General features: G+C 44.3%; 1 protein-coding gene across 2 annotated transcripts in view; it reads left to right on the forward strand.

Moving 5' to 3' along the window:
- The window catches only part of CXXC4 (CXXC finger protein 4), a 124154-nt gene that overhangs the window by 63059 nt on the left and 35450 nt on the right, over positions 1-25645 (forward strand). Inside the window, exons 3-4 of one of the 2 annotated variants that reach the window (XR_006165649.1) lie at positions 9765-9851; positions 10435-10551. The exons of the other annotated variant lie outside the window; for it this stretch is intronic. The gene's annotated coding sequence lies outside the window, so the exon portion shown is untranslated. Of the gene's footprint in view, positions 1-9764; positions 9852-10434; positions 10552-25645 lie in introns of those variants that run through there. 2 annotated transcript variants of the gene reach the window in all.

Below are 25645 nucleotides of genomic sequence, written 5' to 3' on the forward strand. Positions count from 1 at the left end.
ATAATGTCTAACTGTATATTGTCTGCTGCTCTCCTCTGGCATCCGTGTATGCACACCAGTGGGTGGGTGTGCAAGCGGGAATACACAAGCACACCTGCGGGTTTATGCACACAGACACTCGCATATATATTTACTTTCTACAATCGCTTGTAGGGCATGTTAAAAAATGAGTCTTAAGCAAAAATAAAATGTATATATTTTCATTCATGTGCTTACATATATATGTATATCTACACCCACTAGACATGGTGTAAAGCTATCTTAATTTGCACACCCACTTGATAGTAAATCTTTGGGTATGCAGCATATGGTACAGCCATAAATACATACAGCTATAGGAAAATTAAAAACCAATATGACTCAAAACAGAGAGTTTACACATATTTCTATTGACTTGTCTGTGTATTTACATCTACAGCTTGTCTCCTGTACCTAGCTCAGAAGGTTATAGCCATTACTTTACCTGCATGTAAGCACAAAATACAGTCTCCTTTATGATGGATATCTCTGTACATATGATCGGGTTGTTATACAACCAAAGTTATCTTGTTATAAGACTTTTTGAATAAGAAAACCTATAAAAACCTTATACACAACACATTCAAGGGCTGCTGCCAGTGGCTCAGCAGCAGGCTGGTGACAGACTAATAATTATAAGCAAACCGTCTTTTGGGTCAAGCACCAGGTCACATTTCAGGGCTCAATCTTAAGCAAAAAATGTTGGGCAAGTTGTTGTGCTGTGACAGAGGCTGCAGTTCAGAGTCAGTGCTATTAAGGACTTCACAGTTTAAATATTGGCTAGATCTGATTTTTTATTTTATTTTTTATTTGACAGTTGGCATATTTCTAAAAAGTCAGTGCACATTTCTGAAATTTCATTGCACATCCATGCATCATTACCTGTTTTCTTAGAGCTCGAGGGAGATGATATTGTTGGGGGTTTTCTCTCATGTAGGGAGGCTAGGCAACGAGGCATAACAGAAGTGAAGGATGGCCTTTGGGAACACAGCATAGCTTTTCTGAATCACAAGTCTTTGGTCCAACTGAAAGTCCAAAACAAAGAAGAATCTCTGTCTCTCCCTCCCTCTCTCTAGCTGTACCTTGGTAATGAAAAGGAAACAGCAAGGGAAGGAAAAAAAAAAAACAAAAAAACCCCAAAAAGATAAAAAGAAAAGGTAGAAGCTTACTATTTTTAAAACCTGGTCCAAAGTTGAAGAGGCTGGTGAGCAAAAGCAAATACTCTTCAGAAATGCCTGAATGCAGTGCCAGGGTGAAATATTCCAGGAAAACAAGACAGAGGAATATTTTTACCAGTAAATATTGGAGTTGCACGAGACTGACTCATTTCAAAGAAAATGATGGACAAATGCTGCAGGGCATGCTGAAGAAAATACAATGCTTACCCTTTATCCCAAACCCATTCAGCTAGGGAGCGTTTTAGGAGTTGAACGAAGTTCTCTGAGTTTTTTCCTTTGCCCTTGTTCTTTTTCTTTTCAATAGCAAACCAAAAACATGCTAGCATCTCTGTTGTTGGCTCTTTCTTGGATCCAGAACTCCAGGTCTGGAAGAGAGCAGCTTTTCTCCTGAAGGCTGAGCTTTGTTATTTTGTCAAGGAGTGGAGAGGTTACTGAGCTCAGGGGACCCTTCATCAGTGGTGGAACTTAAAGGTGGGGAAGACAGGGGAAAACCCTCTATTTCAGTAAGCTCCCCCAATACCCCCAATTCCCTCTCCCAAGGCAGATACTCCTCAAAACTGGATCTAGTTTATTCGGTATTTTGGCAATACTCTTTAGGCATGACTGAGTTAGGTGTGGGAGGTCTGGGTGCAGTTAAGTCTCTAAACTTGCATGGATTTTTTGGTGTGTGGAGGGTGTGGGTGGGTCATATTATCCAGCTTTTCTCTAAGCTGGTTTCTTGTTCTGTTGTCTGACCCCACACCCCCTACTCCTGACAAGGACCAAAGGCACCCTGGTAGAAGAGAAAAAAGCCATCCCAAAGTATTTTGAGACTGGGAAATACTTTTGCCGCATTCTTCTGAGTTCACCTGATTTCAGAAAAAGCTTAGGATAGCCTTTTTTAAAAATGTTTTACATCTGGACTAAACAGACGCCATTAACCCTTTCAGATGCTCCCCTTGCTGCCAATCGAGGGGAAAACAAATGACTCCTTCCCATCTGCCAAACCCCTCCTTGCTCCTGGGTCCAGGCGTTTCCCCTCGTGCCTTGCAGGCAGAAAGCTGGGTGAGATGTCGGCTGGCGCGTGGGGTGGTGCCACCTTCTTGCGGCTTTGCTGAGGCCACGGCAGGCAGGCGGCAGACGCACAGCAGCTTGGGAGGCCGCTGCTGCTGTCGGCCCGCCGAGGGACACTCGCCAAACGAAAGCTCCCCGTGCCCCTGCCCACGCGAAGGTTAATGCAAATCTGAGAGGTGCCCGATCACATCTGGCCCTCGTGTGTACGCGCATCTGTCTTCCCACCCTCCAATTTCCCTGCCCGTGCAGGAGCAGCCGCCCTGTGGTCCCCGCGCTCCCCCGGGCCGCGGAGGTGCTGCAGGAGTTATGTTACACGCATGCCGAAAGCCATTAATTAAATTAGAGATCTCCGGCAGGGGCTGCAGAAGCAGCTGTGTCATCAGTCATCGCGCCACGGGCTGACACGCAGGCCCCATCACATGGAGGGAAATTTTTTCTTTTTAAAGCCAGCTGAGGGCTGTAACCAGGGGTCCCGTGCGGGAGGGTGGCACCGTGGGGGCTGGACCAGAGGGCCCCCCCCCCCCCCACTATGTGGGGAGTGGGTCTGTGGCCGAGGTGCCCGGGTGTTGCTGCAGTGCAAATTAATCAGCATCGTCAAACGTCGTCCTGTGGCTGCTCGTGTCCTGTTGCACTGACGTGCCGAGGGGTGACAGAGCTGCCACCCCTGGGACTGAGACGCTGCTGGCCCCCCCCGCCGAGCCCTGGCTTGCCTGGGTGGGGAGTCCACGGCCCCCAGGGCTCGGCATGGGACACCCTCGGGCCCTCACCAGAGTGCTTGGTACTGTGACATGAAACAGAGGAGGTCAGTGGGTCCCAACCATGCACAGAAAAAGCGAATTTCTGTTATTTACAGGCTCTGGGCCACTCGATAAGGAACTTTCCACCTGCTGCCAAAGAACTATGACTTTTAGACTGTTAATCAAATAAGAAAGGCTGAGGGTGGTCTCTACACCCTTTGCAAATAGCAATCCAGACACAAGAGCAAATAATTTGTGTCAGCATGACAAGAGAAAATGGAATGTAAACTTGCTAAACAGCCAACAGATACTGGCTTTTATAAATATGTTTTTTCTGTCTCAGTCCAAGGAAAGAACCCAGGTAGGTTTAAATTTGGTATCTATTTATAATGTCAAGTGCTCTCCCTGCCTTGCCCCATATTGGTGGGGAGCTGGGGAGAAACAGCCTTGCATTATCTTAACATTCCCTGGGCTAGCTTCTCCACATTCATCTCTTGGTATGCTACCTATGGAGGAAAGACAAAGCTTCAGCAATTTCGTTCAGGCCTGTTTTGCAGTATAGGGCATCTCAGCAGAGTGTGGAAACAATAGCACGTGCCAATCTCTCAGCACAAATACTGACCCACAAATAACAAATGCTCCTAGCAACCATCAAGAGAAATAGCAAAACTTTTAACAACAACAGCAAAACTTTTAACACATTTTTGTAAAATAAAATAAAATAATCAGTTTTGCATCAGTGAAAAGTGGCCTGTATGTAGACGATCTGCAATGAGAAAGTTGTCAGATAAATTATTTGTATTGAGTAATTTGATCATCTCTCCTTGGAAGCCTAATGAATAGGTTATTTTCTGCAACAGCTGCTGTTCAAACTCTCAGGCACGGGTCCACGTGGTCTGGCTGTTCAAAGGGAATTACTGTGCTGGGGTTTTTAAAGTAATTTTTAAAAAACTAGAACTAGGCATAGTCTATTTGTCAGCAGAGAGGAAAGATAGAGCGGAGAAGATTTAAGCAGGTGATAAAATTACTGTGAAACCTTAAAAATTAGCAGTAAAAAGGGTAATTGTGTGAAAGCAGAAATCACTCGCTTGTCACTGGGACTATAAGAGACCAAACCATCATGGCTGGCTGTGATGTAATTCAGACATGTCATCTACATTTCACGTATGCTGCCACGGAGAAGAAATGCCTCCCAGGTGGGCTATGAGGCTATATGGCCCTGGGGACTCTGCTGCCAGGTAGGCTGTAACCGTGCAGGCACCTTGGTCTGGAGATACTCCTCTCTGAATGTCTACTTTATTTATATAAGGCCAAATCCCATACACATGCGTGTGCTGGTGGAAGGCTCAAGGAAAAGTAAAAGATCTTGTAATGGCTTTTGGGCGGTTAAATGCATTCTGCAACATGTGCAACAATTTGCTACTCATGATATTTAGTCCATCATCCTCATCTGTCCAGAGGCAGCCAGATTTCTTTCTGCATTTCTTAGCACATACTTGCCTGCAGTAGACAAAGGCTGACTTGAACTTCCTTTATGGATGATATTTACCTGCATTTTTTCTCTGACTAGGTCTAAATAGGGTAAAGTATGATCTGCCAACCATAAAAGTCTGAATTCTTCCACCATCAGTGAGATATAAAGGCAGAGCTCTGGGTGCCTGCCTTGACCCCTCTCCCTGCTTGCACTCTGCCTGTGTCTGCCCTGCAGATGCTGCTTTCCTTCCGGGCACTTTGCTCGGGTCATCTTGCAGTTCAGTACAAAACGTCAATACACCGGACCTTTTTGCACCTATAAAGTTAGATTTTGGGGGGGGTTATTTCATTGTTCTCTGCATAATCTCTTCAGAAACGTAGTGTTCTACTTCTCTACCTTCTAGTACCTGTTGAGGTGAAGTGAAAGGTACCTCAGGTAGGAAATGGCCATGAGCCATCTTTGCCTTGTGTTTCTGCAGGAGTAGATTTAAGCAAGCTACTGCAATAGGAGACATTGGGAGTGGATGCATGCAGGCATACGTGTGTAAGGGAGAGAAAACCACCCCCAAAAAAACAGAGAAAGCAGCCAAATACATATTTTATAACAAAAGATTTGGTGGTTAGATCTTCGAGGGGTGCTTACCACTGTGAAGACCAGCTCATTCAGGATGCTTTGGCACTGGGTCCAAGGTGGTTACTGCAAGGCCATCCCAATTTCCGCAGGTGGTTAAAGGAGTGTGTGTGTGGGGGGGGGGTTAGGAGTGCATCAAGGAAGCCTGGAGGAATGACACAGCCCTCCCTCTTGTCCCAGGACTGTAATCTTAGACTGCAGCATCACCTTTCTTCTGGGACGAAGGCCAGGTCCCTCACACAACACGAACTGAGGTGAACACACTGGCTTTGTGCCTGCCGCCTCTGAGCACAGGCTCCAACCTCTGGTGGTCCAGTCTGCTTGGATGTTGCTCTTCTGTGGGACACGTTGCATCCATCACTTTTTTCATTTGGCTTCTGGAGTGCTGAGAAACCCCCAGCTATGGTGGGGGCTGGCAAACGGAGGAGACTGTTTGCATCTCATGATGTTCAGGCTGAGCTATGGAGAAAGCCATGCTTTTCCCTACTAACTAACTGCAAAGTGAAACCCCACGCTCCTGTCATTTTGGGGGCAGAATCTACTTTGTTTTCATGAAGGTCATTTGGCATATTGCAAGAGCATACTGAGTAGTTTACATTTCATCTGAATTAGTAAAGCGTGCCTATTGGTTTCATGTATATTGCTACAGAAAGTTTTCTTAATTATGAAAAAAAAATAATGCTTTTTTTTTTTTAAAAAAACCCATGAATTTTAAGTTTGTTCTTGTGATGAATTTTGAGTGTCTAATCTCAACAAGAATGTAGTCTTTGATGTCATTTGTAAAAATTGTCTTTCTGCCAGTCTCAGCGACTGTGTTTTGGTCTGAGCACAGCCTGTTGTCAGCAGCTGAGGCTCTCCACAGCCAGCGAGGAGCACAGGTTCTGCTGTACCTGGTCAATCCTCTCTCCTTGATCCAAAACCACCTTTGATCAAATCATCTTCAAGAAAAACAACCTCCCATCCCATCTTTTTTGTGCTCCTCCTGTTAAGTCACTGCATAAATAAACCAAGGAAGGGCTTTGTGACTGGCGAACCCCCCCAGGTCACCCCACCACTGGTACTGCTGCATAGGCTAACCACGAGCCACAACACAGAAAATACTGCAGCACTGGCTGGAGTTTTTAAGAAGAGGGTAGAACAAGCTCAGAAACCATCCTTAAAGACACCCTGTGCCCAGGTGGCTCTGCTGAGACCTGCTGCCAACCCAGAGATAGGTAAACCTTAAGGCTAAAGGAGTGGGTGCTGAAAATTTGGAGCAGGGCAACGTTGTGACACTTGAGGGCAGATATTGCCACAGGTAGAGTTGTCTTTGTCACCACCACTAAGTGATGTGTCCAGGAATTAAAAGGTCAGCTTCTGGGGGTAAGTATAAAGACAGGCAGCTGTAACAAATGTCAGGACGTTGAACCAGAGAGGGGCGCATGAGATGTTCACACAGAGAGTGGGTTATGGATATTTAGGCTTGTATTCATAAATAATCTTCAATACGGATTTTGGAGCTACTGTCCGCATTTGGTATCCATTAATACCTGCCCTCCTACTGACTGAAAGTGCAACACATTGAGTTTGACACTCACCCAAGTCACCAGTTTGCAGACATTACCAGTTGTAGGTTGAAATCCTATGCAGACCCAGAGGTCATATCCTCCAAATAAGGACCTAGATATTAAAGCAGCATTTGCATGTTATAGTTATCATCAGTGTTGGTACATATGTGTGACATATAATAACAAAACTAGGTTGTAACAGCAGGTGGCACCTGGCATTCTCTGCTACATCAGTCATGTTTTGGTTTTTCTGTGCATTTAGATCAATAACTATATTTTCTAGATAACTAGGCTACTATTTTTCAGTGAGGAAGCAATTTTTGCAAAACCTTTTCTATCCTGGTCAGTGTACAGTGCCCCCTTTTTATCTGGGCTTATTAAGATTCATGTTTCTTTCCTCCAAAAATGCTCTCTAATGTTCCTATTTACACATGATACAAGATCAATGGGATACTAATTAAAGCAGTAGTGTGATGCTATTTCAGGTCTGTTGCCTGTTTATTTGAAACAGCTCTCTATGAATGTGGGCTGCATGATACAGAGGTTGCCATGGTTAAAAAACTTATTTACTGAGTGCTTGGTAAATAGTTGCACAACTTTCTGTGTAAAAGCCAGGTAGCATATTAGAGTTTCTCTTAGGGGGTTTCACTTAGGCACAAGCCTTCTCCCCACTTTCTGTAACCATATTGATCTTGTTTGCTTGCACATACCTGTACAGAGTGAGGCGAGAAGGAAATGTGCCACCAAGAAAGGACTGAATTTGTGTTTAGCCTGTAGAGCTGAGGACCAAGAGGAGGTGCGAAGCCAGTCTTCGAAGAGATGAAAGGCCCCAGCAAGGGAGCTGGGAATAATCTCCTGCATCTCTGGTGGCTAGGAGAGGAGCAGTGGTCTTCAATCACAGCCAGGAAGAATCAAGTTAGGCGTCAAGGAGAGACTTTGTAATGGTAATGACGGTGAGGCAGCAGCCTGTGAGGCTGTCAAATCTCCATTGCTGAGGATCTTGATGAGCAGATTAGATCTAGCTTTGGCAGGAATGATATACTGTGACTAATCCAGTCTTAAATCAAGGAAACGAGCTGGATGACCTCTTGAAGTGCTTCGTAGTCCATAAGTCTATTTATGCCGTTAATATTCGGAGGCAAAGTCTGATTAAATTGTGGCGTACACCAAGCGCTGGAGCAGTTGCTGTTTCTTCCATCCATAACTGGGTGAGAGAGGGCCTAGCACAGCTCTGTGGGAAGCAGGTTGCTCCAAAGGAGGATGGTACCAATGTGCCTGTGCTATACAGGTCTCAGCATAAAGCCAGTGGGGGCTGCTGGGCTTTCCCAAAGCCTTATCCAGTGCCCACCAGAAACGCCCTCTCTCGTCACCAGCAGCGGGTCCAAACCCCTTCGCGGGACCCTGGGCACCTGGCCGGTGCCAGCAGTGCCCTCATGCTCTTGCCCTCCCTGGGGGGATGCAGGTGTCCTGCACCCCTCTTTGTGCTCCCCTGTCCTGCGCACCTCATCAAGGGGCAGGGAGATACTGGCCCTTAGCACAGCTGTTCTTTGTTTCCCACGCTCCAACTGAAGAATATATTTAAAAAAACAAAATAGAAGCAATAATAAATGTAAAAAAAAGGTGTATTTTTTTTTTTTTTTTCCCCTCCCAAACAGCACATGCTTTTGTTTCCAGGCATGTCTTATTTGCGTTTGGTTCTCCAGATGTAAAACAGACCCATGGGGTCAGGCAGTACAGGTTTTCTATTTTTCACATCACTGCACCTGCAGAAGGACAGAATTCGGTATTGCTCACATTATACAGGGGAAAAGACTTCCTATTCATGCCATTTTTAAGAACATAGACTTTTCTTGCAGTAATACTAAGAAAAAATCCTCCTTTTCTGATGCGAAGGGCTGCTGTAGGCCCAAGGTAACACTGTGGGCTGTGAACAAACACGCTTCCCTGTAACATGTTCTTCTCTGTAAAACAGGGGAAACCTGTGAAAGGCAAAAGCAACCAGTAAAGATCGCATGCTGTAACGTGGATTAGCAGATAGATGACTTCTTGAAATGGAAAGGGCTTTCTTCTCACAGCGGCCTGGATTTGCTTATCTGCCGTGCAAGTACTTGCATAATAATAGCTAATCTGCATATGATAAATTAATAAAATAGATTTAAGTGTTGAGAAGGCAAAAAAAAAATATCTAAATATTTGAATCTCTTTTTTTTACCTCTGTTGAAAACATCAGTGAGGGATCTGTTAGGAAATTAGTAGCATTTACTGGAAGAGAAGTTTATGCATCTGTGATGGATTCCCAGATTCTTTCTGTGGCAGCTGCATTTTAGCCATATCTCTCCTGAAACGAGAGCCTGTCCTATTCGCAGTGCTTTGCAGAGCTGGCTTTATATGCAGCCGCCTTCCTTTCAATATAATAATCCAAAGCTTACAGAGCTGCAAATAAAAACGCAACCTGTGTAAGCCAGCATGGAAATTTTTCCTGAGTCCACAGATGATCAAAATGATATTGTTGGAGAGCATTATTTAAGCTCATTCCTGTCAGCAGTTACTCTAATGCTCAGTAGCTGCAGTGCGAAAGAGTTTGGGCAGATGTGCAGACCATGGCGTGGATGAGCTCACTTGGCTGGTGGGGGGGAGGTTGAGGAAGCATTCGTGCCTGTGCCTATCTCTGTGTTTTCCCAGCTACCCGTAGCAAGAGATTTTGATATTGCAATCACTGCTGTGCTACCAGATCCAGCATCTCAGCTGGCTAATTTGTGCCAGTGCAGTTGCATTGATTACAGCGGTAACTAGAGGCCAGTGGCAGGCTATATCCCCAGTTTTCCCAGATTCTCCAGTGGGTTTTGAATTCTTTTTTGAGATACTTGCTGTGACACGTGGCTGAGCTGTTGTTGGCATCGCAGCTACCTATCTTGGACAGACCCATCTATTACACTGCAGCCACTGCAGAGAGAGTGAGCAGCAAAATACTAGGAGCTCGTTTCTATCGTGGCGAGAGCCACACCACCGGCTGGCTGGTCATTTCTAATCAATCAGAGAACACGACAGTAAACATTTTCTGCCCTACTTTGCTCCAGGTCTCAGACCATTAAGAAAACACCTTAAAACGTGCATCTTTCATCCACAGATCTCAAAAGATGTAGCAGCAGTTATGGAAACTTCACATCAGCTCTACATAGTGTTGGCTTTGAAGCAAAACAAAAACACAAAGGAGGTATTTGTTTTGTGTTTTTTTTTTCCCCTCAGAGTCATATCGCTAGCCAATATCGCAGGCTGGCCCGATGGCCCTGACTGAGCACAGCGTTTTGTTGCGAGAGGCTGTGAAATTCTGCCTCTGGAGATTACAGTCTGGAAAGTACAGCAGACAGAGGGGAAACAAAGGGTGGAGGAGAAAGTCCTAGCAATTAACTCTTGTTGTAAATATCTGTACTTGAAAAAGCTGTGCTTATCCAGTTGGGAAACTGACAAATCAGGTGAACTATGGGCACAGGGAAAAAACAGCTCAATTTTTAATATGAAATACTCTAAGCAGTAATCTCAGTGAGCAGCTTACCAGCAATTCAGTCTGGAATATGTTTGCATTGCTTGTCAGATAATTTTGAGCTGTGGCCATATTCATGGAAATTGTGATCTGTTTCAGGACAATTCACAAGCAGGCAAAAGGACTAAATTCAACAAATTGATTCTCTGCCATGAATAGTTCAACCAGAACTAGTTCCTCATGATAAGGTATTGTGCATTTCTCATTTCTAACTCAAATAAACATGCTACTGTGCTATTGCATTGTTTATCACCAGAAATTTTGACTTCATAAATACTGAATCATGAAATTGAGATTTCATAAGACTCTCTGCACGTGGAAAAAAAAAAAGAGTCCTGCATCACCTGGACCCCCTCCTCTACTGCTGTTCCAGGGTGCCATGCTGTTCCTTGGAAAGGGGACAAGACTAGGTGAGCTTGTCATGTTTGAAACTATGACAACTTTTCCACTTGGACTTCTTGCCATTGAGGTAGATGCTGACATTAATTGCATGTCCCTTGCTGTAATGCTATGACACAATTATTTTGTCAAATTCAGACCATTTTGAAAGATTGGAGGGAAGGATTTTTGCCCTAGATGCCTGCTGAACCCTGCTGTGCCACTGCTGCCACCCAAGTGATAATAGATACCAGTTATTAACCACTTATTCTGGGTTCATTTTCCCACAGGTCTGTAAGAAAAGCTGTGTTTCACAGAAGCAGTTACATGCAGGATGGCTCTTGGCATTGTAGCTTGCCTAGCTCATGGTGACTCATGCCCACGTTGAACCCAGTGCGTTTTCCGGCTTTAGCAGGCAGTTTTGCCTCAAGGATGTAAGGAGTAAGATGATTTATTGGAGAGGAGCTGAGTTATATTTGCTGGAGGTGAAAGCCTGTTTTGGAGAAATGCAGCTACTGAGCTCAAGTAGGTTTGGCCAAAAGTGTGAAGAACTGATGTTGCCAGCAACTTCCACACAGTGGAGAGAAATGAGCATTTAGAGCCTGAAGGAGTCAAAAGATGCAGCCACTGAAGCCATATAATCATGAACGTGGGAGAGTCAACTCCCAAGCTCAGAGGTCAAAAGAAATTGGTATGTCCATGACTCATCCTTTCTTCTCCTATAAAGCCAACAAATAAAACTTAAAAAGCCATCAAACAATTTCAAGTTGATGGCAACTTAGTGTCTGACTGCTATAGGACTAGATTTTACCCAAGGAACGTTTTGTTCAGATATAAAACTGACAATAATTGTCTTGGCAGGGTTAGTAATTACACATAAAGGCTTTCTCTTACACTCCTATGGTATTTATGTTTCTGTTTGTAAAGCTGGCTGCATTTGAGGAGTCCTAGGGGCCATAGAATTGTGGGGAGGGATACACTAGCCAGCTCTTACCCAAAGGTCAAACTTAAGTCATGAAAGACTGCGATTTTTACTTACTTTTACCCCACTTGCTGTTCCCTTTTGTCAGTCTGTGCAAAGGACCAGGCCCACTGACACGCTGTGGGCCTGCTCTCAGCCCCAGTGTCACTTTTGGAAACAGCTCACATCCCTCCAGAACTGTTGCTTGGTGGGGTTTTTTTTACTTCCTTGGCTCTCCAAACGTACTAAAGTGTCATTAAGACAAATGGCAAACATTTCTCCTTTTCTCACATCTGTCAAAATCCACTTTCATGACATTTCACACAGAATTTTTTTACGTACCACTCGAAGGACATAGAATCCTAATGAGCTTTGCTTCCATGATTTTCATTTGCCGCGTGCTGCTGCCCCTATATAATAAATTAAAAAAAGGGAGGCAGGGGGCGGTGGGGGGCGGGGACAGACAAATGATATAAACAGCTGTGAGGTGGGAGAAGAGGGAAAGAGAATTAGGCTGGTACCCACATAGGCTTTGGAGACACTGTTTGAATGACATATCTATGTATTACTACCAAGAGGGCACGATCCTGAGCGCTTGAGCAGAGCATTTCCTCAACCTGCACCCCACCAGCAAGGAGGTTGAGATCCTCAGTAGCAAAGAAACTGGAGTCACCAAAGGAAAAAACTATGCAAGACTTAGGAGTAGCTTTGCATTTCCAGGGTCAGCAGAGTGTCAGGACCTGAAAGGGGCCTTCATTTTTGGCCCTTAATTTTAAAAATAATTTGTTGTTTCTGCAATTGCATACTTGGCCTGTAAATAACCGATGTGCTTGCTTTTACTATCTGTAAATGTACTATCAGCTATATAATAGTTTCTAATGGCAGAATGAGAACACTACTTTTTCTCATCAAAAACAGAAGGAAAAATGTACCAAAAATTGCTTAAGTGCCTCCTTTATGGAGGGAAAAAGTGGACAGCCATTTCTCTTAATTCAAGGCTAGGAAGCTAGTGGTGTTCGTAGCTCATGTTCTTCCTTGTTAATCACTACAGCTACCTCCTCCCCATTCTCTGGATAGGGGAAGGACCTCTTCAAATGGACTGGCTGGCCTGTAATAGCTTGGGTAACAGCAGTGTAGTTAACAAGATGTTGGGCAAGTCTCCGTTAGTTTGTTAAAGGCCACCCATGAGCAAAAGACCTACTTTCAATATGAGAGATGCTGAGGAATGGCTCTGCTAGCAGCAGTCTGAAAGCACTCAGGAATTATGTAGGACCTCTGCTGCCAGGAAAGAGTATTTTGCCTCGATTACGGGATACCAACAGCTGTAGTTGTGGTAGGATGTTTGGTGATCCATCTTCAGGATATAAACTACTCCATCTGGTTATAGCGGTACTGTTAATTTTGTAGAAAATGTAGGACTCGGGGTTGGTACTACACAAATAAAGAAAAATAAAATTATAATGTTTGTTGTCCAGATAGAGCACACAATCATTGAAATGTCCAGTAAATGGTCCTTAGGCATTGGTAGACCATATGGCGTTTCTGGTTTAGACCAGAAGTACTTTCGGAAAAAATCAGAAATACCACTACTGTCCACGCTAATAAACTAACCAGTAAGGAAGACTACGTCTTGTTATTTCCTTGCCAACCCACTTCAGTTTTCACCTGGTGTGTCTATATATATATGGTGGTGCTGTACATTCATACATGTATTTTTTTTGCAGCCCTAACAGCAAACAGTGCCCTATGTCCATCCGAGCAGTGCAATATGCTGGATGGCGACATGGCAGTCGCCCTTTATGCTCCTTCCCCAGTACGGAAGGATCCCATTGCCCCCAGGTGACTTCCAGCCCTGTGGGACTGCTGGTGCCTCGCGGCCCCTGCCCGAACCACCACAGCCCTTGTAAGTGGCCTCACAGGTCTGAGTTAGATGAGACCTGCAGCCTCCTTCCTGCCTGAGATGTGATGCACAGACCAAATTACCTTTCGCTGTCTCTCCTCAAGTCAAAGTTCAGCTTCATCCAGCAGCATCAGCCAGCAGGAAGCCTAGATAATAGTTTAACATAGTAGGCGTCAGCACAGAGAAACACACTTCTGTCTTGATATGGAGCCTTGTACAGGATTTCTAATATATTTTCGGAAGGTTTCCGAAGGAAGCAGATATGGCAGAAACTGATGAAAACTTGATTTCACTTTCAGTGGAGGAAAGGGAAGAAGAAGAAGAAGAGTTAATGTGCTTCCGAGAAGATGATCCTCCAGGAGGAATGTTTACAGGTAGTCACCTGCCCCACTTTTACCTTTCATGTTGGATGCCATCTTTTACTAAATTGCCAAGATTTTAATTTACATCAATAGGAGCTTTGGAGTGCTCAAACTTCAGGAAATCAGCGTGTATTTGAGGGGCCTAAATCTGAACACAGAAGAATAGTTTTGTGTTTTTTCATACCACTGGCAAAATGTAAATTTCCTTGGTGCAACGTTCACTCATTATCACTGAATCAAAGAGCAGTCTCGGTTCCTGCTGGCATGCTATTTAACAGAAAAATAAAAGTCTCTTCTGTTGCAGACATACATCACTATGTGAATGGATGATGCTGCCTCGATCTCCGTGTCTCACATTTGTGTTGATTAGCTGCCCTATTTTAGGACTGTTTGCATCAGACAATAAGCTAGTAAAATCGTTACTGTGCAAATAAAAGTAGGTATTTACCTTAAGAATTAAACATATAAAACACATGATTAAAATAATGGAAGTTTATAGAAATGGGGAAAACTGCATGACTCAGGTGAGACACCATGGTTTGAGGTGGATGAGCTTCACTGGGGATAAATGACAGGGCTGAAGTGCACAAGTGAAAATAATCAGAACTCCTGTGTAAAGTGACGCTGATATATTCTGAATGTCACATTACACTGCACAGTGTTATGCTTACTCCGAAAAGGCTCTTTAATTATAGTCACTCAAGACTTAAAATCACAAAACTCAGGTACAGTAGAGGTGGGCACCATTTAAGCAACATAAGTCATATTACTGAAGATACCGCACAAATGGGAAGTTCACCTCCTAGATAATTTAACAAGACTTACCTGTTATATTTAATTATCTATGTGTCTATTTACGGCTAACAGTGGGAATGTTTAAATGAGGGAGGGGTCTAAACATTTTTATTAAAACTATTATCCTTTAAAAATATTTCTTTCTGCTTTATCTTTCCTTTCTAATGCTTGTATAGTAATTTTTTTTTTTTTTTTTGCATATCAGTCAGTTACCTGCTCTTCCCATGCTGTTGTCAAGGGTGGCAACCTGTTCTGGAAATCCATCCTAATTACCAGCCCTTCCCAAGGATCTGCAAATGAGGTCAACACCTGCTAACTCAACAGTCCCAGGGGAGTGGGAGCACCTGCTGAGGAGGCAGGAGTGAGAGTACTTTGGAGGTTTTGCCGTAGGGGTCGGGATGGCGGCGTGTCAGCCATCCGTTGCAATTTGGCGGGCGAAAATGACTTTGGCAGTTTCGTCTCCTTCCCATTGCCTGTCAGAAAGGGGACCCATCCCTTCAGGCGTCACTAGAGACATTCCACACTTGGATACAGATAAACAGGGTAAGCATGCAAGCCAAAACTTAGTTCCTGAGTTAAATGAAAGAATTCTGCCCATGGTGGTTTGAGTGTCCTGGAGAGTGCAACCTGGGTCTTTGTCGACTTTGTAAGCTGCTGGCCTAACTATTTAAGCTAAAAATAATTCTTTCCTTAAGAGCTTTTCTCCCACAGTTTTCTTTTCAGGAGCTGGCACTGAATAAAGTAGCTTAAGAAAAAAACCCCACAAGACGGGGCAGAGTTTCAAGCGGAAAAACTGAAAAGCCCTCTTGAGCTGTGGCCACACACAGTGGCACGCTCTCCGCTGTCCTGGGATCCCTCCCCTGCAAAGCGTGCTGCCTGCTTTACTGTAGATCTTTTCTTTCTTTTAGACAGTACCGATGCATTCATTAGTAGACCTCTGAAGGATGAATTTAGATCTGATATCACCTCAGCCGCCAGCTTTCTTTCATACCCTCCTACGCTTTTCCTATGCCAGGCGTTCCCAAGGGAATCGGGTTTATTGGTGTAAGGCTGGAAGAGTTTCTCTGTGCTGCCAAAAGTGCTTTGGTGCTTCACAGCCAGGATCTCCAGGATTCATCTGGCTGGGCTGCCCCCCCAGGGCTCCACCTTGATTGTCCTGCAGCTCCCTTCCTTCCACAATCCTTCTTCGCAAAGACAGAGTTGACTCACCTCTGTGCAGCCATGTTCTAAAAATTTCTTGCCATTTTGGGGGATAACCAAATTACCATTGTCTTCAGCAAAGCTCATCATCTGCTTAGGAAAATTCAAGGGCTGGGTATGTGGATTTAGAGGAGCGTCAGCTTTGCAAAACATGTTTTGCAGTTATGAAGAAATTAATAAATATCACAAGTGATGATTTGGCAAACAAAAAGAGCCAACTTCCTTAAATAAACTATTAGCAATAAAAATCTATATTGGCTGAAATATTTATTGAGAGAAAAGCATGAATGAAAAGATGAAATAATTTTAGTTCTAAACTAAAATGTTTTCTTTGCAGACCCACATAAAAAGATTTTTAAACAATTGTAACGTCAGTGGCAAAGTATTAGAAATTAATAATTTTTCCTAAACAAAAATAAGATATTGAAAAATACATTAAATATGAGGAAATAAGTGCTTTTTAGTATCACGGTGCCCTACCACATTCCCTACAAACAGAGGATGTGTTTGTCAAAGGCCTCTAGACTTACGTTCTCAAGAACAGCTGGATGTATGTGCCATAATTTACTATTAATGAGCAAGAATGTGGTATTTCAAGTATGTTACATGGAGGTAGATGTTTTGAAAATTGCACTGTAGCTGTTCGAAATTAAATTAATGTTCCCCCTTCCATCGCTCAAATGGTAGAATAACTGAACTGCTTGCTCCCGTTCACCTTTACACTGATACTCACTTCTTCGTGGCTTCTGATTTTTAAATGACTTTTTTTTTTTCTCCTTTCTTGCATAGAGGGGGAAAAAACAAAACTGTTTCCTGAATGTCTGCTTTCATAAAGCATCAGCTTTGCTTGTCACCCATTGACAGGTGTTAAAAACTAAAGAGAAATATTTTGGATGATCAACATCCCAGGATGCATCTGCATGAGTGGCTTTGTGATCAATGCATGCTATTTTTAAAAAAACATTTTTATTTTATTTCGATGTGAACCTTTTCTGCATTCACACTTGGAGTATTGTGCAGCAGAGTAACGTGCAATAAATGATTTCCCTCCTGGAAAACCAACAGTTCATTTTAGTTGAGAAACCTGGAGCCATGCATAAGCATTTGTGCTTGCTCAGTCTCCCACTTTTTTTTTTTTTTTTAATATCTTTCTGCTCTTATAGCGCCAAAGGAAAAATTCAGTCAGAGCTGAGTCTCCACACAAAATACAAGAGGTTTGCTGGAGTCCCCTGCTGTGCAGGGAAGAAGCATCAGCTGATTGATCCACCATGTCATTTTACCTTCTCCCAAGATTTCACAGCCTTAAATGTCTTTGTCTGTAAAGATCCTAAAGCAGGTGTAAATATGATTGAGGTTTTACACTGGAAGAGAAAATCAAATGTAAGCTTTAAGGGAAAGAGGAGTGCGTGTGGAAGAAGCAGTAGCTGGATTCATAGGTGTCATTTCTGGATCCAAGAACATACTTGCATTTTGCAGTTTTGGAGACCTGGGAGTGAGATGCTTTGAACGTCTTCCCTTCTCCTTCCGATGAGTCACAATTTACCATGTTTATGTCCTTTTTGTTTGGAAAATGCTCGCTGCTGTGTACATGCCACGCTGCATCCTTGCAGCCACAGTCCTTTGTGCTCAGCGTTTGCAGATGGATGGCTTTTTCCATCATACATCACGGCTGTGACAGCAGACTGATGATCTACAACTCTGAGCGCTGTAGCTCTGATGATGTGGCTGTGGCTGCAGTAATAATGTGGGCCTACTCCAGGGACAGCAATATTGCATGGGATTTTTTTTAAAGGTGAAGCAAAAGGCTTAAATCCCCTCTTGTTTCCTATCTGCCTCCCTCCCCAAAGCTGTTTCAAGTCCCAGATCAATGGGGGGAAAAAAAAAAAAAAAAAAAAAGTAATCCATCTTCTGCAGAAATATCATGACTGATGTGAGAGAGGTCACTGATTTAGATGTTGGACAGGATAACACAAAATCAAGGTTTATAAATACAGAATTGGGCAGAAATGCTAAGGAAAGTCCAACTTTCACATGTCTTACCCTGACAGGTAAGTATTGACATATCAGAAGCAGAACAAACTTGTCTTCTGTGTAACTGCAGTGTGATCAACTCTTGCAGTTTTTCCATAGGATCATATCTCTAGCCTTCATTAAAATTCCACATCCTGGAGGCAAATCAGTTTGTTAAATCACATATTTCCTAAGAAAATAAACATTACTTCCTTTGAAAGGAAATGTAAACTCTTCAAATTGTGACATCAGTTACCCACAGATGTTCAGAAATAAAAAGGTCAAGGAAAGAACTCATGTTCTATTATTATTGTATTTCCTGGTTTTAAACCATTCCACTGATTTATGATTGAGTCATGATGTTTGATTGCTTGGGGGTAGCAACAATACTGAATTTAGATCCTCACCTGGCAGTCACGCCCTGTCTCGCTGCAGGCTGGCAGCTGGAGCTGCCAAGCCAGAAGGCAAACACCTTTCTCTCCACCTCCCAAGTGCATTAACCAGAAATATACTGCCAGCTTTTAACAGGCTGGATGGCCCAGCTCTGGGGCTGCCTGTTTGCATGCAGAACCCAACCCCGCTGCTGTCCCTGCCAGACAGGTGACACTTGCAGCCATGGGAAACTGTGCCTTCGTCCAAAGCCCAAGCAAGTGAAAGGAGAAGAGAGGTATTGACTTCAGCAAGATTCAACTCGAGCTCGAGCCTTGTGCATCGCAGAAAAGTTGGGAATACTGCCTGTTCACATTGATATAAATAGTGCAATGTGATTTTCTTGTGATTTTTATTGCTTTTTAAAGCATAGATTTCAGCTAGGCCAAAAGAGTTTTAAAAAGCAAACTCAAAACCAGTCTCTGAATTAGTGAAAGTCGTTCCATCTTTTTCTTTGTGAAATGAAACAAAAAAATGCACTGGCAGACATATCTGCTATTGTTAATTGAGGTACAACTGTTTGCAGAGGACCTTACATACACTGGGCACTGGAAAGGAAAAAGGCCCGCAGGTGACCTGACCCACAGCTCTCGGTGAAGGAGAGGGGAGCTCCTTTCATGTCCTGTACACAAGCTTCTTCCTTTGCTAAGTTGCTGTCCTAATACTATAGTAGTAGTATAGGAAAGGTAAAGGATGGAGTTTATTTGCTCATATGAAGCAAACTGCATCTTATGGTAACTTACTTCAACTAAACAAGAAATATTCACCAAACACTGTTGCATTCCTACATTGCATATGGTCAAGATGAAACATGCCATGTTGTGTGCTGGCTCCTGTGGAGTCAGCTTTCTTCTGATCCAGCTGTTTTGTAGCCCCAAGGCTGTTTCCCTGTTGTCCACAGCTGGCAGAGGTCAAGCCTTGTCCAAAATGCCCATGCATACCCTCAGAGAGTACTTTGGCATTTATAGCAACCATATTGTTTCCCTGTGCCATCTGAGAACAGGGCAGAAAGGCCAGGAACTGTCTGAGCCTGGCATCAGTCCCCAAGTACGTGTCACAGCCAGGCACGAGGAGGACCAGCCCACAGGGATCTCTCTCCATCCCCGGTGAGAAAACCCAGTTGGGAACCAAGGACACAGTGGCTTGACAATCCCCATCTCTACTGACCCTGCTGCAGGAAAAACTCTGCCCCATTGCCGAGATGCTCTTACCTGAATAGTTTCTAATCCTTCGTGTAGTTTGCTCTTTCTGGTGTGTCTTGTCCTACTCACAAGCCCTTCAGGTGAGAGGAGATCTTCAGTGAGTGGGCCATAGTCTCCAGCCTGGCTGCTAGAGGATTGCTCAGATGGTTTCCCCACTGCCTTTGGGGGCCTGGTGTCTGGTCCCTCCTGGCATCTCTGCAGTCATGGCCACCATCCAGGCTCCCTTGGCAGATTGATCCATTGCCTATTTGATCTTGGGGAGTTACCCCTAATATTTAACCTAATTTTTGACTACTGGAGATAAAACCCATTACTTCCCATTCTGTCCTCACTGACTAATGAGAATTGGTCCCAATCCTCTTTATAACGTCCCTTAACATTCTTGTAGACAGTTATGTGTCCCTTCAGCCCTCTCTTCTCCAGTCTGAACATGCCTTTCTCTCACAGGTCTTATTTTCCAAATCCTTTATCACCTTTGTTGCTTTCCTGTGAGCTCTTCCCAATTAATCTCTACAAAAAATGTGCCCTGAACCAAACTCAATGTGCCATTGCCATCCTTGCTGAAGGAGAGCAGCATAATTAGCATGATTATCTTGCCTGGTTTTCCCACAGCTCTGTTATTAACCATTTTATTGCTGGGGCACCTTTTCTGGCTGGCAAGCATGCAAATCCAGGCTTTTCCTGAGCGCAGGTTGATGCAGGGTTTGGCTGGCTGGCTGTTCATCTAGGAGTCATTTTTACAAGTCCCTGCAAAGGCAGATACTGCTTTGCAGACAGAGTCAGTCCCTGCTCTCAGACAGGCCTTGGCTTCCGAGCGTGACGTAAGAAGTACTGCAACCTGGGAAAAGCCCCAGGGAGCCCCTTCCCCAAAGAGGTTCAGGGCAGTGAGAGGCTCTGGGAGGAGCTGGTGGCCCTGCTCCTGCCAGGGGGATGCTGGCCACGTCGGCCGCCAGCCCGGGCAAACCCGGCAGCTGCGGCGATGCCTCTCTGGCGTGCCTCCACGGCGGCAGGGCTGCAAGGCGCGATGGCTGCAAAAAACTTGCCACCTCCAGCTGCTGGCAGAGAAGTTGGCTTCGAAATAGCAACTTTTGCAAGGAGAATTCACATGCTTCACACAGCACTGCCGCTGGGTCGTGGCTGTGGCGCCCAGCAAAGCCCATCTTGGCCAGCTGGATGCAGTTGCATCTGTCAAAGAGCAGCACTGCTGGCTTGCGCTGCTTTTAAGGTTTTAACAGTGACCTCTAGATCCTCTAATAAAACAATAATCTTCCCAGCATTTTCTTTTGCCGTGCTACAGTTATGCATTTCATTATTCTCTGTGCAGAACACTGACTTTGTTGAATCTCGGTACATTTCTTCAATTTATCTCCCAAACGCCACGTTATACTTTAATCCTGTCCTTGTCGGTATTTGCATATCTCCCTTCGTTTGAATGGTACCTAAATAGGGGCTTGCTCTTAAAGGCACGGACAGATTTGCATGTCTGACTATGCCAAGAGCTGCTAATGAAAATACCAACGAGCATGGGGGAATAAACTCACCACCTGTGGAGTCTTGTTTGGCATCCTCATTCAGCCTAATAAAGAATCATTCATGTTTAATTGCTACATTTGATTGTTTAATTACAGTTATTTTACATGCCATCTTGTAGTTTTGTCTTGGCTTTAGACACTATCTGCTACCTTAATCTTTTTGAATAGTGAATTATACTATAATAGGAAATTATTTTAGTCATAGAATTAGAACTAGGCCTTTAAATTGTAATCAGGATTTCTAAAAAAAATCTGTTCATATACCCCTTTCTATTTGATGTTGCTGTATAGATTCAAATCCAGGCTTTTTTCTGTGCAGCAAGAATTATATGAATAACTATCTCAAATACTCTAACAGGGCCGTAATATGAGTAGCCTCATCTTCTCACTGAAGTTTTATCAAATTAAGTTTACTTTGTTTAAATGCCAATTCACTTTAACCACTGCAAGTTTTTTTTCGTACAGGCTTAACTTGGCATAAAATTAGTTTATTGCAGGTTCACACAGCTGGGCAATGTTCTGACTTCAAATCAATACAAATCTGTCCTAAACTTCAGTAAGATGGTCTGCTTGCAAACTTGGCACCTGTTTAAAATAAATGAATGGAAAGGAAACCAGGAAAACTCCTCTGCTGCTTCAGCTGTGCCTTTTTGTTGTTCCCATCCCGTAATTAAATGGTGAGGAGGTATCTACCAGCCTGGAGCCCTGGGGCAGCCTTTGACTAGATAGCTGGTGGGTTTCTCCCTGTGAGAAGGTCTCCCTGAACCTAATTGCCAGGGCAGGTGTTGGTGGCCTCTCCGGGTTAATGACAGACCTGTCCTGGGCGAACAGCTTCAGCACGTGCTCCTCAGCAGCAGCCTGGCTACAAACTGCCCGCCCCTGCCTTTCACTTACCTTTCTATAGGGCAAACTCCCTTTTAACTAATGTGCTTAAGGACTTCTTCCAGAAGCAATGGAACATGCCTCCAAGTCATCTGACAATCTTTTCTTCTGTTCTGTAAACCGTACAGTTTCCTGCACAGGGCAGACATCGCCGCACGGCGAGCAGTCCCCGGCTCCCTTCCTTGCTTTCCGAGCAGGGCGAGATGTCGCTGCCTTGCTCTGATCCCCCCCCGGTTTTTGATTCTGACCTCGGTGCCCTGCCCCCAGACTCCCATCCTTGGGAGCGTGCTGCACCCCATCTTGCTGGTACATGCACATTTGTCCTTTCTGTGCTTTGCACACTAAATTGCCTGGCATTCGGTCAGTCGCCAATCCTGGGGCACTGGTCTCTGACAAATTTATGTAGAAGCAGCTGAAGAGATGCCCAGGCCATTTGAGGTCTATGGAAAAACCATTTACTTTATCATCTTTTCCTTCAACCTTATGATCTTCCCAAGTCTTCATCCCAACAGCTGATGTCATCAGGCATTTTCCAGTCCCCTTCTCCCTTGAAAAGTGATGTTCCCCAGTGTGGCATCATCTTCTCTGCCACAGAAACACGTAACCACACAGTGCTCCTCACCTCCCACATCAATAAATAAAAGACCAGGTGACTGCAAGTACCATACACGGTGTCTCGCTTTGCCTCTGGCTTGCTCACCAGGAAGCAAATATCTTGATGCTTAAACTCCCTTCTTAGACAAGTAAAGACAAGCTGCTCTTTGTATGCCCAGGCAGCCGCAATCGCAAAGGCTGCACTGATCCTCCTCGGAGCAGTCTGCAATGAAACATGGCAGCATGGGGAAATGTGCCCATCACAGATGGTGCTTTGCCTTTCATTGCTCATGTCTCCTAATTTTAGGCACCAGAGTAATTCTTTACTCGGGCCATTTCTGTGTGACCAAGATAGATACAGGAGGAGGAAGGTCTCTCTTTTATCCCTGCTTTTATTCTTGCTTCGCTAATGCCTGAATCTGTCTCTGAGATGGTTGCCTTGGTGCTCTGCCCAGCCAGAAGAGAGGTGACTTTCTCAGACTAGTCTTTAACTACATTGTTCAGTAGGAGAAAACTTTAGGTTGCTGGCAACTGGTGCCCAGAATTTAAAGAAAAAATACAGAAAAGGCATCTATCAAGTCAAATAAAGAATGAATAAACTAAGGGCACTGCACTGTGTGAGGGTTCTCCATAAGAAGGAAACTAAAAAAAGAAGATAAGTGAGGCGAAGAGCTACAGGACAGTTTAATGTTAGTTATTTACCTGCTTGGAGGCCCTAAGGGATTTCCCTTTAGATGTATTCTGAGCTTGTTCCTAGGAATTTCTTCCCTTGCTTTTACCACTGCCTTGCCTTTCCCCTTCTCACCTCATACAGCTAAGAAATGACATGCCACCTGAGTGCCTATTTTAAGGATAATTTCAGCTACTTCTTGCTCAGTTAAGATTTTTGAAAAGATCAGGCTCATGTACTCAGATCGGTTTAAAGTGCTTTGTAAGAATGTGGCACAGGAATACTAAATCATTATTCAACATTTGACCAGACATTAGAATAATCCACACTCATAACTAGTTTCTTAAAATGGCCAGTGTAATTACTAATATGCAGAATAAGGTGGTAGGAAGCAACTATTATTTCTGCAGACAAGGAGCATCTTACTGAGACAAAGCTATAGTGAAGCAGGCAATTTTCAGTTCTTTTTCAGCAAGCTTTCTACATCCTTTCTTGCCTTTGCACTCATAGAAAGCCAATTTTCCATGTCCCTACTACATGCAAAATGGGGTAAGATTTTAAAGATACAGCTTCACTTCATCTGGCTGCAGCAGACTAAAAGAAAAATGAAGTTCAGCACTCAACTGATCCCTCCGCAATATTTCAGGGTAAATTAAAAATCAAAATGTCAAGAGGTTCAATATGTCAGTGGGCCTTTTGACAGAGCAGCCACTTTGAAGCCTAAATGGGAACCGTGCTCTTTTTAAAAACCAAAACCAAATGTGTGCAGCTACTGCTCTGTTTCAAAATTTGGGCCCTTCATCTTTGTATTTCTTTCGTAATAAAATTAGTAAAATATTCTGGCTGCTGTTCTACTTATTCTCAGAGCAGAAAGCCTGCACTTCACCTTTTTTTTTCGGGTGGCTATTCTTCATTATCTGCACTAAGGTAAAGCCTGGGAATCTCGCAGTCTGCCTTCTTCCACTGAGCAAAACTATACTTACTGCCCGCAGTGTGTTTATCTTGCCTGGCTTTCAGCAAATAATTTTTTGTTTTGTCATCTCAGTTTGTGTTTGTAAAACAGGAAAGATAATAAATGATAATACTTACCTTCTTCACAAAGATGTGGTGAAGATTAATTAGTTCTTGTTTATACACAGATTGGCAATAGTGATCTGCAGGTTTGCAAAACACTGGAGTGATTGCTATCGCTGCTGCTCTTGACAAAGAAGCACAGTCAAGGACAGGAGCTGGTGCCACTGCAATCATTTACAGGACTGATGATATATGTGGCCTTGAAGAAATCTCCCCAAAACCATTTGCATCTTCACCTAAAACCAGGAGGAAATGACTATTAGGACACTCAGAAGTTGAGTTTGCAGAGCGGTGTTCACAGGACAGCTCCGTGGCAGTCCCGTTCCTTTGCATCTCAGCAAAAGCAGTATTACCAACTAGTTTTAAGGGGGTGATTTTGTCTCGTTGGAGCCTGCAAGTACAATCGTGTGCCATTAGCACGTGACAAGAGCATCCAGGTATCACGAAGAGGCTTGCCACCCCGCAGGGTCCATGCTGCCCCAGCCCCATCGCAGGGGCCACAGACACAGGGCTCAGCCCAGCATGGGACCGGTCCTCTGAACGTGGGCCTGAGGCACAATTTAGTGAAGCTTAAAACTTGCTCTGAACAACGCCAGGAGCAACCAACTGGCTCTGAAGGTGCTTCCCACTGCCCAACAGGCTGCCCCTCGCCCGGCCGTGCCCCTCCACGCTCGGCCAGGCAGCGTGGGCTGACACGAACCTTGCGTTGGAGCCTGCCACAAGTAAGGTGCTCCTTTGCCACTTCGGCCATGGCAAACGGTGGTGGGTCTCCATTAGCCACCAGCGGGCACACCCTGCCCCTCATCGCAAAGCCTTTAGTCTGCTGGAAAAGTGTCATAATTTCTGCTGGGATAGAGTTAATTTTCAGATAAATAGTCCAAATTTCTTATTCAGTAACCCCTAGATAACGTTAAACTTCTTCCTCCTGAACTTTGCTGTGGATGTGGTGATGGACTCAACCTCTCCCACTCACGTACGCCTTCCCTGCCAGTTGCTGAGTACATGTGTTGCGCTACGGCAAATTGACACCTCTGGCACTCAGCCTGCTGCGTTAGTTAGATACTTGCAGGCTGTCCAGTCAGCAGGTTAGGCTATTTTCATAGCAATGCATCCGCAGTGAAATGTGTTTTTCCCCACAGCTGCCCAATTTGTTCTCGTAGGTGCTTCTGAGCGTGGCTGGCTTTCAGCCCCAGTTTGCTGCAGGTACAGCCGTCGCTGTATGAAATGATGTGAGGCTGTGTCGGCCTGCACGCCTCGCCTTCCACCTTCCCCCCATTCCCTACAGGTTTCCATAGGCTCCAGCTGTCACTTTTTGCCTTCCTCAGAAGTTCCTTGCCACCCTGACAGCCACCCTCGCCCTCCCATGCCACCACCCTGCCTGTGACAAGGAGGAGACATGGCACATCGAAACACGATGATGCAGCAAATGGCAAACTCCCCCTGGGCAAAGTGGGGTTTGTGGCTGGTGGTGGCAGTGA

Source organism: Tyto alba, unplaced genomic scaffold, assembly GCF_018691265.1.
Source record: "Tyto alba isolate M040663 unplaced genomic scaffold, T.alba_DEE_v4.0 Super-Scaffold_23, whole genome shotgun sequence".
NCBI lineage: Eukaryota > Metazoa > Chordata > Aves > Strigiformes > Tytonidae > Tyto > Tyto alba.